Below are 13,675 nucleotides of genomic sequence, written 5' to 3' on the forward strand. Positions count from 1 at the left end.
AACAGAAACGCCTCATAAAGTCATCAAAGCACTTACATAATCACTATGGAGGCTAGCTCTTGCTTCTGTCTTTAACCTTTTTTCAAGTCTCCTTGTAATGAAGTAGGCAGAATTCTAAGATGACCCCCTGGCACATACCCCCACCTTCAGTACAGGCACCCATCCCTTCTCGGGAAGTCAGTCAGTCACAATGGAGGGGCTGATGCTGAGGGAATTTGCAGCTGTAAACAAGGTCATAGGTCATCAGGACTTAAGATAGAGTGCTTATCTGAAGGGGCCTGCCAGCATCACATGAACCCTTTAAACTGGCATTTCTGAGATCAGAGGCTGAGGATGTCAGAAATCGGAAGCACAAGAAAGATCTGATGCACTGTTGCTGGCTTCAGGATGAGCTGGTCACGGGGCAAGAGACCATAGAAGGCACAAAAGATGGGTGCAGTCTCGGGCCAACCAATCATCAGCAAGGGAATAAGGACCTCAGTCCTTCAACCTTGGGACTGTCCATACCTGTATGAGTACAGAGCAATCTTCAGCAAGAACTCAGGCCAGCGAAGACCTTCATCTCAGCCTGCTCATCTCCTAAGCACATAGCCCAGCAACCCTGCACCTGCCTTCCTGACCTACACAAACATAAGCTGCCAACAGCATGTGCAAGCTGCCAGATTGGTGGTGGCAATATGCTATGCAGCAACAAAGGACGTACAGAAAAGAAAAACCTTATTGCCTATGTTGAAAGTTAATAAAAGGCGTGGTTTTTTAAAAATATACATTTATTTAATTCTGTGTGTCTTTGTGTGTGTGCCTGAGTGTAACTATGTGTATCATATGCATGCCGTGCCTGAGGAGGTGAGAAGAGGTCTACTGGAATTGGAGTGACAGATGGTTGTGAGGCACCGCTTGTGTGCTGGGACTCGAACTTGGGCCCTCTGCAAGAGCAGCCAGAGCTCCTCACTGAAGAGCCACACAGAGCTATGGTTGCTGAAGGGGGTTCTTTTTTTTTTGACAAGAACTTAAGTGGGAGAGGGGAGAAGGGAGGAGCCTGTACTCTGGTCCCTCATGGAGCACCGTGGGGGACTGTTAAAATCTGAGTGCGAAATGCTCCTCGTGGGCCCAAGTGTTTACATGCTTGGCCTGAGGATGATGGCACTGCTTTTTGAGACTGTAGAATCATTATGAGTTGGGGTGTAGCTGGAGGAAGTACATCTCTTGGTGGCAAGTCTTGTGGTTAAAGACCCAGTGCTGCTTCCTGGGCTACCAAGATGAGAACGAGCAGCCTCATGGTCCTGTCTATGGCCTCCAGCTATTCCCAGCCATGCCTTCCACACCGTGATCAAGTATGCCTCCTTGAACCAGAAGCCAAAATGAATCCCTCCTTTCTTAAGTTGCTTTTCGTTAGGTATTTGGTAACACCAACAATTAGAGGGTCAGAGGAATGCTGCAGCCCAGGCCATCACTGCTCCCAGGCCTCACTCTACCCATCTGTAACAAGGGAGCAACAGGAAATGTGGTGATGGGCAGCATACTGGGAGAAGACACAGGTGAAGATATCTAGTAGATGCAATTTAGAAACCACATTTTTTGTTTTTGTGGGTTTGAGGTAGCATCGCTTGTAGCCTGGACTGGCCCCACAGCCACTATGTAGCCAAGGGTGATCTTGACCATCCTGCCTCCACTTCTAAGTGGAGGGATTACAGGTGTGTGCCATCACCCTGGGCTGGCACAGTGCTGAGGATGATCCCAGTGTTTCATGCATGCTGGGCAAGTTCCCTCCCAACTGAGCTACGCCCCAGCCCCCGCATTGGTTTTTCTTCTGTACTATTTCCTTCAGGAGCCACTAGATAATGATTATCCTCTTCCAATTATCCTAATTACCTATGCTAATAATGATCAAGGCCCAAATTCAAAATCATCTCTGGCTAGAGAAGAGAAGGGGCACTGTAAACACTTCTCGATGTTTTCGACAGCCCACGCATAGGGTAGAAAAAGTTATTTCCCTGGGGAAGGGGAAGATGGGTGGGCGGTGGCGACCATGACTCCCACCTTCCTTCTCGGCAGACACACAGTACGTGGAAGGTGCTGTGGAATCGGCCTGGCTGTGAATTCCAGCTTCACACCTGACCTTAGGCAAGGGAGCACTCCACTCTGTACTGAATTCCTCACATGTGAAGTATGAAGAGGAAATAGTGCTGTTATAGCTGTGGTGAGAAGTTGGTGGTTTAACATACATACAGTGCTTCTTAGACACTGTCCCAAGCCCCCAGGAAGCCATGCATATGCTATTGTTCTTTTCTACTTTTACTATTGCTGTGGGGTACAGAATACTAAGTTGCCGCACCCAAGTAAAAATTTGTCTTCAAGGAAATTTGGAAGGTAGTACTCAGTCAATCTGTAAAAATGAAGCTGGGGCGGTGGTGGCGCACACCTTTAGTCCCAGCACTCAGGAGGCAGAGGTGGGTGGGTCTCTGTGAGTTCAAAGTCAAACTGGTCTACAGAGTGAGGTCCAGGAGAGCCAGGGCTGTCTAAAAAAAAAAAAAAAAAAAAAAAAAAAAAAAAAAAAAAAAAAAAAAAAAAAAAAGAAAAGAAAAAGAAAAAAGAAAGAAAGAAAAGAAAAAAGAAAAGAAAAGTAAAAATATAAATTTATAATAAAGATTCTGACATTAATATCTTTTAGGGGTACATTATGACTACCAAAACTCTGATGAAAAAATGAGACAACTCCAGTTATATGTTGATATAATTTTACTTTTTTTTTAATAGGAGACGTATAGGTAATCCTGGTATCTGATGTTTTCCTTTCCTTCAGTTCAGTTACTTGTAGCTAATATCATCTGAAAATACTAAATAGGAAAATTTCAAAAAATAGACAATTGAAAAGAAAATTTGAGACAAGGTCACTACATAGCCCTGGCTATCTTGGATCTCACTATATAGACCATGCTGGACCTGAAGCCACGGAGATCTGGCTGCCTCTGCCTCCCCAGTGCAGGGATTAAAGACATGCACTACCAGGACTGGTCAATTCACAAACGTTAAGCTGCATGCTATTCTCAGTTGTGTGAAGAAGTCTCAGGGCATCCTGCTCCATCCCACCTGAGACAGGAGACATCCTTCTGTCCAGTGTATCCACGCTGTATACACTACCTGCCCGTAAGTCTCAGGCAGAAGCCATTTCAGTTACTAAGATTTCATACAGTTTGTGCTTGCCAAACCCTGGTTTCACTTACTAACAGACCTCAAACACAAGAGCAACGGTGCTGATAATTCAGAAATGCCAAAAGGGAACTGTTAAGTACTTACTCTACGTGAAAAAAGGTAAAAGGACAGTGAGATCCCTTGGCAAGACAGATGGGACTTTTACATCACTTTTACCCCAGCATACTCTTAGAAATATTCTACTTTATTAGCAGTAGTATTAATTTTTCGCTTGACTAATGAACAGATCAACTATAATAGGCACAAAGTATGCAGGGATAGGAACTATGTTCGGGTTCAGGCATCAACTGAGAGTCTTGGAATATAATCCCAAGGTAAGGGGTGACTAGAATATTCAAATCTCTTTGCTTGCTTCTTGAGACCGGGTCTTTCTATATGTAGCCTGGGCTGTCCTGGAGATCAGACTGGTCTTGAACTCACAGAGATCCTCCTGCCTCTGCCTCTTGAGTTGTACTCAAGACTTAAAACCTTGCTTTGCTGCTTCTTAACAAGGAGCTGAAGCAAAATGCGAAGAGGACCTTCCTGCTGAGGACAATGTAAGATATTTCAGCAAGAAGGTCAGAGACAAAGACATACAAGATTCGATGTCAAGAGGAACAGCAGATCAAGGCTGACTGACACCCCTAGTGTGCACTCTCAGTCTCTTCTCGGGGCACTTCCTGACCCTCGGGGGCCTCTCTACCAGGCGAGACAGTGGGCTGTAGGATAGCCTCGCCCCACCCTCCCAACTTTGCATAGAAGACAGACCAGAAGCCAGCAGAGGGTGTGACATGGGCCACTGGGCTGGGGCACGAGATGTCCAAGAGAGCAAGGCAGTCAGTAGCAGTCCTCCAGTCTCCACGTCCGTTCCTGCTTTCAGGTTCCCACCGTGGGTTCCTGTCTTGACTTCCCTCAAGGACATACTGTATGTAACCTGTAAGCTAAAGGAACCCTTTCCTTCCCAAACTTGCTTTGGGTTATGATGTTTATCACAGTGACAGAGAGCAAATCAGGACACAGACTGTGTGCACAAGTTAAGAACTACAAGGTGACATTGCAGGAGAAAGCACACACCTTAAGAGCTGGGACACAAACACATCTGTGGGGTCACCAGCACCAGCAGGAGGGAGAAGGGCCATTTCCCCCCTTTCCACATTTTTGGTATCACCCCATCACAGTTGGGTTCTTTCCTCTTCCCCTGTGGCCCGGCAACCATCAATGAAGTCTCTATCGAAATAGTTTTGAAGGATGTCATATGCGTGAGTTCATCTGTAAGTCTGTTATCTGGTGTCATTATGGGGAGGCGGTGGAAGCCCTGCGAGAAGGGGCCTAGCGGGCAGGAGTAGGAGTGAGGACTGAGGGGACAGACGCTCTCTGCCCCTTCTTCCCTTTCCTTCCTCTCCTCTTTTCACCCCAGTGGCTGTGAGATGAGCCTTCTTCTCTGCCCCATGCCCATTAGGAAACTCCACCTCACTGCGGGCCCAAACACAACATGAATCTTCCCTCTTGAAGACGTGTTCCTGGAGTATTTTGCCACAGCAATGAAAGATGAAGAACACAACTTCTGTTACTCACCAGAGTACACTAAGACTGTTCGTACCACTGGGTACCAGTAGCCCTTCTCCTAGCCTGGTGGTCTCAGAGTATCTGCACCTGCTCATCCACTGAAGAACGTCTGGGATGTTTGCAGCTTGGGACAACTATCAACAAAGCTTCTAAGAGGTCTCATATGCTGTTTTGTGTATATGTGTACACACACACACACACATGCACGCACGCACGCACACTTCCCAGGGCATAAGTGCTAGGCAATGCGATAGCTTTCTCTTTCTCCTTCTCTTTCTTCTTCTCCTCCTTCCTCCTCTTCCTCCTCCTTCTTCTTCTTTCTCATCTTCTTCCCCTCATCCTCTTCTTTTCTTTTTTTTAAAGAAACTGTTTTCCCAAGTGACCAAGCCCTTTTGCATTTCCATCTACAAGGTGCAAGACTTGATTCTGACTCCCATGGATGCAGTTGTCTCACCACATTCCAGCAATTTCAATATGTACATGGCATCATATCCCCCCCTTTCCTCTCACAGGACTTTATTACAAAGTGATATAAATAACTTAGTTTTTTGAGGCTGGTCTCATATAGCACAGTCTGGCCTCGAACTCTGTGTAGCTGAGAAAGATCTTAAAGCTCTCATCCTCCCGCATCCAATTGGCTAGAGCTGGGACCAGAGGCACGTGCCACTGTGCCTGCTTTTGTGTGGTTCTGGGGACTGACCAGGGAGGGCTTCCTAGTTTCTGTATGCAGGGCAGGCAGTCTACCAACTCAGCTACATTCCAGCTTTTATTTTTAAAGACAGGGTCTCACTATCTATCCCTGGCTGGCCTGAAACTCACTATGTAGACCAGGTGGGTCTTAAGCTCCAAGATACACCGGCCTCTGCCTCCCAAGGTTTGTGCAGCTAACTCTGACGTCTGTGCACTCCTGTGCCTTCAGCATAGCATTCTAGTAAACAGTTGTCCACATCTTTTGCCATCTATGGACTGAGCATCGGCTGGTTCATTACTTCAGCATTTTCGGGACTCTTTATCTAGTCTTTGTGCAGGTCCTTTTGAAGACGGAATTTAACAACATTTTCTCCCAGTTGGTAACTCACCTTTAATGGAGGATTATATTTACATTTTAAGAATTCTTTCATATAAAGCCAGCAAGGAAAAGACTGAATGGATGTTTGAAGCAACTTCCTAGGACATAAGAAGTAGAAGCCAGAGGCTACGGATGGGCCTGCTGTCTCCAGCAAAAGGAGGAGCACAGAGTACCATCAGGGCCCTAGTGGCTGGGGGAGCAGTCCCTCCAGAATGACGCCTTTAAAGCTGTGACTAATGATGCCATGTAAAGGTGATGTCTTCCCGTCCTCTGTTTTTAGTGCCACTGAACCATCCCAGGTAATAAATCAAAGAAGCCATAGTGGCTATTTGTATGGTGAGATAAGGGAAATTAATTTCAATGCCCAAACACGGACCTCCTTATATTAAAAAATGACTTAGCAATAGTAGCTATTTCCTCTAGGATGTCCTGGAAAGCAAACACATACGGAGTCAATTCACCCTGGATACTTTCTAGGGAAACAGGGCTGTCTTCTGAGACTGGAGTGTCATCAGGAGGAAGATCTTGTAAATAAAGAGCAAGGTTAATTAATTTCAATACTGCTTGGGCAAATCAAAATAAAAAAAAAAAATCTCTGAAGCTCACAAAAAGGAGGATCTTAGCAACAAGACTTCCCACAATCACTCCTTCAACTCAAAAGATCTTCTACTGGGCTCTACAAGCAGCTCTCATTTCCTCCAAATTCAGATACTTGGAGTTGAAAATGTGTCCAAATGTGAGTAACGGCCTATCTAAGGAGAGAGTGATTCTGCAATGAGCAGCGTGGAATGCCTGTGCTGTGCATTGTTCCATGATGGCTACAGCACGGAGCTGCTGCTTTGACTGTAATACTAAGGAGAGGCAGAGCAGAGCAAAGCCTGGGGATGCCTCTTTGTCTTGGTTCCCAGGGTTTTTAGGATGTTCCCTCCTCTGAGCACTACTGGGGTACAATGCAGAGCCATCCATCACCACCAGGGAACCTGGCTCTACCTGCTGGCACCAAGCAAGCCAGGTGATTACCTGTCTGCCTTTACGGATGGCAGTCCCTTTATGTTCCAATTTCAAAATGCAGGTATTTTAGGTGTCAGTATGGCTGGACACTGGAGCCATAAAAAGACTGAACAGCTGCAGAAGTCCCTGTGTAACCCTGGATCTACTAACCACAGTTTTAAGTGGGCACACTCGTGTGTGTGTGTGTGTGTGTGTGTGTGTGTGTGTGTGTGTGTGTGTACACGTAATACTCTCTTTGCTTTCCTTCAAGCCCCTCAAAATCTCTTTTCTAACTACCTGTAATGTGGGAGAGCTGAGGGAACTGGATCAAGAGGGTGAGGCAAGCCTGGGCTACATAAGGAGTCCCTGTCTCATTTAATTACCAAGAGCTAACTGGTCATACCACTGGAGTTCCAAGACCCTGTTTAGAAAAAACAAGGGCTGTGGATGAGGTTCAATGGTGAGCAATTGCCTAGTCACGGGCATGGCTCCTGAATGATACCCAATACCAAACACTAAACAGAACTCTTCTCCACAGCAAAGGGAAGGGGCTCTGGAAAGGAGAACGAAAGCCCACAGCAGTCACAAGAAGGAATTTGCCCTCTTCGCCTCGGCCTTCCCCTCAGGGGACACAACCATGAAGGTCCTGCCACCACGGGGGTCTTCCTAACTCTTTCCCATGTACAGGCGCCGCTCTCTACTAGGAATGACATTCTTTGCCTGTGGACACATGGGCCCCCTGGGCTGCTGGGAGAAATCTTTCCCCTGGGAGCTAAAAGACTCTCCAGCTCTGTATACTTCCTGCATAAAGCTTCTTGGTTAGGAGTGGGGCTTTGTGTCCACTCCCTCACCCCACTGGGATTTTGTCTGTGTGCGCCGTCACAGCCTCTGTGAGTTGATACATCCATCGGTCCTGCTGTGTCTGGAGGACACTGTTTCCTTGGAGTCAGCTGCCACCTCTGGTTCCTAGAATCTTTCCAGCCCTCCTCTGCACAGACTCCTGAGCCTTGGAGGGAGGGATTCGACACAGACATCCCACTCTCTGCATACTGTATCTAAACTCTTCTGCGCCACTGTCCCCAAGTAATTCTACCGTGTAAGAACAAGCATGACAACTTTCTAACCTGGTTCATATTCATCTTCCTCCACAGGCTGTAACTTTTCTGGTTATTTTTCTGGTTTTACTCATTTCTGTCTACAAGTATTGTCTGAACAAACAAATGGTAATTATGTGAAGGCACACGGGTTCCCCCTAAGACTCCAGCCTTACTTATATTAACTCAAAAAATTTCTTTTGGTCTTTTTACTAGAATTAGCTTTATGTTTTTAGACAGAGCCTAGCCCATCACCCAGGCTGGCCTCCAGGGTGTAGCCCTCCCCAGAGCTGGGATTACAGGTGTGCACCACCATGCCTAGTTTATCTTTTAAATTTTTTTATAGAGAAATCATTTCAGAGGTAAGAATGCAATGCCAAATATAATTACAAAAACCTCATCACCAGACAGGAAACGCTAGTACAATACAATTATATTAAAATTGAATGTGACTAAGAATCATATAACAGGCAAAAAAAAAAAAAAAAAAAAAAAAAAAAAGATGGAAATAGTTACATGCCAGGCCTTAGAAGTCAGATCTACTTTTTATGATACATAAAAAGCATTATAAATAAATAAAAATAAATAAAATCCAATAGAAACTTAGGCAGCAAATATGAAAGAAAACATAGAGGTCTCAAAAGTTTAAAAATTGTCAAGCTTATTCTTAGGAAGAACTTTTATTTTGCTTATTTGTTGTTTCTCTTTACCCTACTTATTTCTAAAGCACATACTGAAAGCCTTTGAAGGACACGAACACCGTAGTACACTAAGGAAAAACACATGGGACAGAGCATGGTATCTGTCCTTTTTTTTTTTTTTTTTTGGTTTTTCGAGACAGGGTTTCTCTGTGTAGCTTTGCGCCTTTCCTGGAACTCACTCTGTAGACCAGGCTGGCCTCGAACTCACAGAGATCCGCCTGCCTCTGCCTCCTGAGTGCTGGGATTAAAGGCGTGCGCCACCACCGCCCAGCTGGTATCTGTCCTTTTACACACATTTAAAGATGATTTTTGTGCACATATGTGGTATGAAAAATGCACACATGCCTGCACATTGGCACGTGTATGTGTGAGGCCCCTGTATGTGTGAGGCCCCACGCTGACACTGGGTGTCTTCCCCCACCATTCTCTACAATGTATTTTAATAGGTACGGTCTTTCACTGGTTCTGAAGCTCATCAATCCTGGCTCAGACAGCCAGCTTGCTTCTCGAGTGCTGGGATTCCAGTCGGCCACCAAACCTCCTGAGCTCTCCCGGAGATCTGGGTATCCAAACAGCAGTTCTCATGTTTGCTCCAAGAGCATTATCCACTGAACTAGCAACTCGTTTTTCTTCTTTGGACATAAACTTATTTCTTCAGCAATTACATCATGAGTGCTAGCCTCAGTTTTTCTCTGTTAAGGAGGAGCTGTTGTTACATTGCAGACCTCAATTTGTGAAAATTCTGTGAGACTGAATCAAAGTATCACAAACAATGGAAAGTGTTTTACTGGTTAAAAAAGCTAATTCCTGTTATCAGGATGGGGCACATATGGTGGTCCATATACACAGCTACAGGTGGTTCCTTACTAATGTGGTGTGTCTCCATCTAATTCAGTTCATGATAAAAAAAAATTAGAGTTGGCCTAAACAAAATTCGTTCACAAATCACAAATCCACTTTTATCCAAACCTGGATGTGGTATGTAAACACATATACAGGCAAAACACTCACACCCATGTAATCATCATCATCATCATCATCATCCTCATCAAATAAAAATATTAAAAAGACAAACAGAAAAATCTATGGAATCAGTGCAGATTTCTAGCATTCTTATTTTCTATTTTTACCTCCTCCCTTTTTGAATTGGTGAAGTGAAGGGAATAAGAGAATTGAAAATCACTCACGCATACAATCAGCCATGAGACTTTATTAAAATACAAACATCCAAAGATGCAAATTATTTAGTCCTAAGTGATGGAGGCATCTTAATCACTCTGAAGCACATGCTTTCCTTCCCCTTTCCCTTCCTCACCTCCTCCCTTCCTCTCACCTCTTCTCTCTTTTTTGGAGATTTTGTGGGGGCTGGCCTTGAGCCCCTGGTCTCAAACAACCTTCTTGTTGTATTCCATAGACTAGAAGGGACACGAGACACTTGGGACCAGCCGCATCTGATCAGGATCGAATTCTGAAAAGTAATCCGCATCTGGAAATTTACAGAGTACCATCTTAGTTTCCTAAGCAGGGCATGGCTTTGCCAAATGCCAAGGCCATTGCCTGACATGGGCTCTCATTTCTCAGGCTCTCTTGACGCTTTCTGTTCATCCCATTTCCACAGCAACACCAAGGCTGGCTATGAGACGAGGGCAAATCCACAAGCCCCAGCCGGGGACAGTGACACAGGGATGTGGTGAGACGGACAGCAGGGCAGTGTGACAAGGCATGAGACTATCTTCTTTTAAAGAACAATTATGATTTAATATGGGAAATCATATCATTAAACCTACTCAACTGGAATAAATTCCACTTCGGATGTGCATTTAGGAAGGCAGTTCATATTCTACCCCTAAAATATATCTGTTACATTTTTGCGTCTGCCCACCACTTCTCTTTTTACCATGATACTGGAGATAAGTTACAGACAGTCTGGCAGGAGGGGAAAAAAAAAAGAACAATCCTGAAACTCAATATGTACCTTATCCATAAAGACCTTTTTGATCTCTGTGAGTGAAATGGATCCTCAACTATAAGTGCACTGTTCAGCTTCCCAAAATGTATATGTCTAACTCTTATGGTCTCTACAAGAACCATTCCTCCTTATTATATTATGCTTTCTTCTCCCTTGTTAAAAAAGAGTACTATAATTTAAATTAGTGAGCTAGGTTTACACTCCAAAGAAGACTGACCCATGCTTATTTTCCAGATGTGAAGCTTTGCACAAGCTGATTCGAGTATCATGTGTAATGTGGTGTTCTTCCGGTTCATTGTTGACAACTCTGCATGGCGGTAGTTTGGTTTAGCCACTAAAGGCCTCCCAAACCACCCTCTGAGCTATGTCCTAGAAGGCCAGTTTGTCTGAATCTGGTCGAGTTCAACAAATCCATCTTTCCTTCCTTTCTCTGTCTGGGTGTGTTTCATGGAAGTGAGGGCACATGTGTGGAGGGGGTGTGGGTGTGGGCTGCATGTGTAGAGGGCCAGAGGCATTGGATATCTTGTTTTATCCCTCTCCATCTCATTCCCCCAAGGCAGGCTCTCTCATTGAACCTCCAGCCAGCCAGGCCCAGTAATCCCCCGTGTACTTCCCTTGCCCCTACTCTGAGTGTGAGAGTTAAAGACACACTCAGCCACACCCAGCTTTTTATGTCGTTGCTGGGGATTCCAGTTCACGCCCTCATGCTTGCATAGCAAGTCCTCTTAGCAACTAAGTCATCTCCCCAGCCCTTTGCCTATATTTCCAGTTCTGCTTTCCATCGCTGCCTGCGTTATGAATTATGTGGACTAGTGATGGGAGAAACGGACAGTGTGGCAGCCAGCCAAGAACAGGCTCCATGCTTTAAAGCTATGGGTAACCTACCAACCAGTTTCCTCAATGAGTCAGGGAACTGTGTTGCAAGATATCTGATTACACTGTGTAGAGATATGTCACCGTAATTGGTTCAATAAAAAGCTGAATGGCCAATAGCTAGGCAGGATTTCCAGGCACAGAGGATGCTGGGAAGAAGAAAGTCACCAACCCAGGCATGGAGGAAACAGGAGAGCAGCATGGGCAGAGTAAAGGCAATAAAGCCATGAGGCAGAAAGTACACGAATAGAAATGGGTAATTTAAGTTATAAGAGCGAATGGGACAAGCCTAAGCTGTCAGCCAAGCTTTCATAATTAATAGAAGTCTCCATGTGGTTATTGGAGAGTTGGCTGGCAGGACAGAAAAATCCACCTACAGCACTGGCCTTAGTACCAATCACAGCTGGGTTTATTTCTCTGCTCAGCACACATGACTATTCCAACCTCAATGCCCGAAGCATGAACTAGGAAAACTTCGATCAAGGGCTTGAATGTGACTGCAACTGGAATAGTATATCCAAGCCCTTGCCAAGACTATAACATGAGTATATGTTTCCGCTCCACAGTATTACTAGTATAGACGTTAGTATCCAGACTATCATCGGAAGGTAGTCTTGTTCAAGAAGAGGAAAAGAAAAAGGGTGGAAAGAGAATATGAATATGGAGAAAAAGGACGAGGACATTTTAAGTTCTGCATATTTTGTTCATGTAGACAAAGACCCCAAAGCTAATGTTTCCTACTTTCTACTTTTATAGGAAGAAGGCTGAAATGGGACCACTTGGGTAGACGTCAAGGGCAAGGACGTGGCCATGGAGGCACTACAGTGACAGGCACAGGTGTACAGTCCAGATTTTCCCAAGCTGCACTTCCTTTAGTCTACCACCTATGTGTAATGCTTGCCTAGAAACCTTCATTCCCCTGCTCCCGCACAGAGCTAAAGACAGCCAGTTATTATTAAAGCAGAATGACGGCTTTTAGGATCTCTAGAGACCTTCTATAGCTTGTTGCCTCTAGAACCTACCATTTTGGTTCCCTCTATTCCCCCGCCCCGCCCCCAAGACAGGATTTCTCTGTGTAGCTCTGGCTGTCCTAGAACTCACTCTGTAGACCAGGCTGGCCTCAGAGATGCACCTGCCTCTGCCTCCCGAGTGCTGGGACTGAAGGAGTGCACCACCACTGCCCAGCAGTTGCCCTCATTTTTAATGTACCTACAAGTAAGTAATGATCTAAGCTTAGGATACTGGCAGCAACAGACTTATGGTACAGCATCTGCTGAACATTCATATATATTCATCATCACCTGTTTTTTCATGTGGGTTCATCCTGGCCTTGAACTCTTGATTCACCTGCCTCAACCTCCAAGGACTGGAATTGCAGGTGTCCTGCCCCCCATGCTGAGTGCATACTTTTCCTACTTGACCCTAATTCTTATGTGGGGAAATATTCACTTACAACAAATTAGTGCATAACCGTGGCTTCCACCCATCAGGTCCATCATAAGGACATAACCTCACTCTGGTGCAATCTTGTTTTAACCTTTTTGGGGGTGGGGCTTATGGGACAGGTTTCTCTGTGTAGCCCTGGCTGTCCTCAAACTCTAGACCAGGCTGGCCTTGAACTCGGGGATCTGTCTGCCTCTGCTTCCTGAGTGCAGGGATTAAAGGCATGCACCACTACACCCAGTTTAGTCAGAGGAAATCTTAAAAGCTTCTAGCGATCAAAGAGAGACCAATCCCTGCATGTTTTTAAAACTATCTCCCTGTATCCTCAAGACTGAAGCTGTTTCGCCACAGCAGAGCTCTCCTTTATGCTGACTCTCTATTGGTCACTAGGAAATGATGGGAAGTCTCACCGTCCGCCCTGTAACGCACCGATACCCGCCTGTAAATCCATGGAGACTAGCTCTGGACACAGGTATGCAGCTCATGCGTTTCCTACCATGCTTCTCAGCTGTCTCTCATTCTATTCTCCTGACACTCCCCTACCGCAGCCGTCCCAGGGCTTCCCAGCTCCAACTTCTACTGTCTCTCCTCCAGGAAGCCGAAGAGAAACCCATTGATGATGGCAACTATGGCAGGCAGAATTCCAGTGACTGCGCAGGAAATGTGAGCCTGAGGGAGGCTCACACTCAACTGGCCGCGCTATGCTGCAAGGCAGAAGGAAATCTGCAAGTGCAGTTTTTAGTCCAGAACCAGAGAAAGTCAGAGGTGTTGCTTGGTA

At 45.4% G+C, this 13,675-nt stretch overlaps 1 protein-coding gene across 7 annotated transcripts in view; it reads right to left on the bottom strand.

Annotated features, from left to right (window-relative positions):
* The window catches only part of Foxp1 (forkhead box P1), a 395,763-nt gene that overhangs the window by 185,331 nt on the left and 196,757 nt on the right, over positions 1-13,675 (bottom strand). The window lies entirely within an intron of this gene.

The sequence above is a fragment of the Peromyscus leucopus genome, chromosome 3 (genome assembly GCF_004664715.2).
Source record: "Peromyscus leucopus breed LL Stock chromosome 3, UCI_PerLeu_2.1, whole genome shotgun sequence".
NCBI lineage: Eukaryota > Metazoa > Chordata > Mammalia > Rodentia > Cricetidae > Peromyscus > Peromyscus leucopus.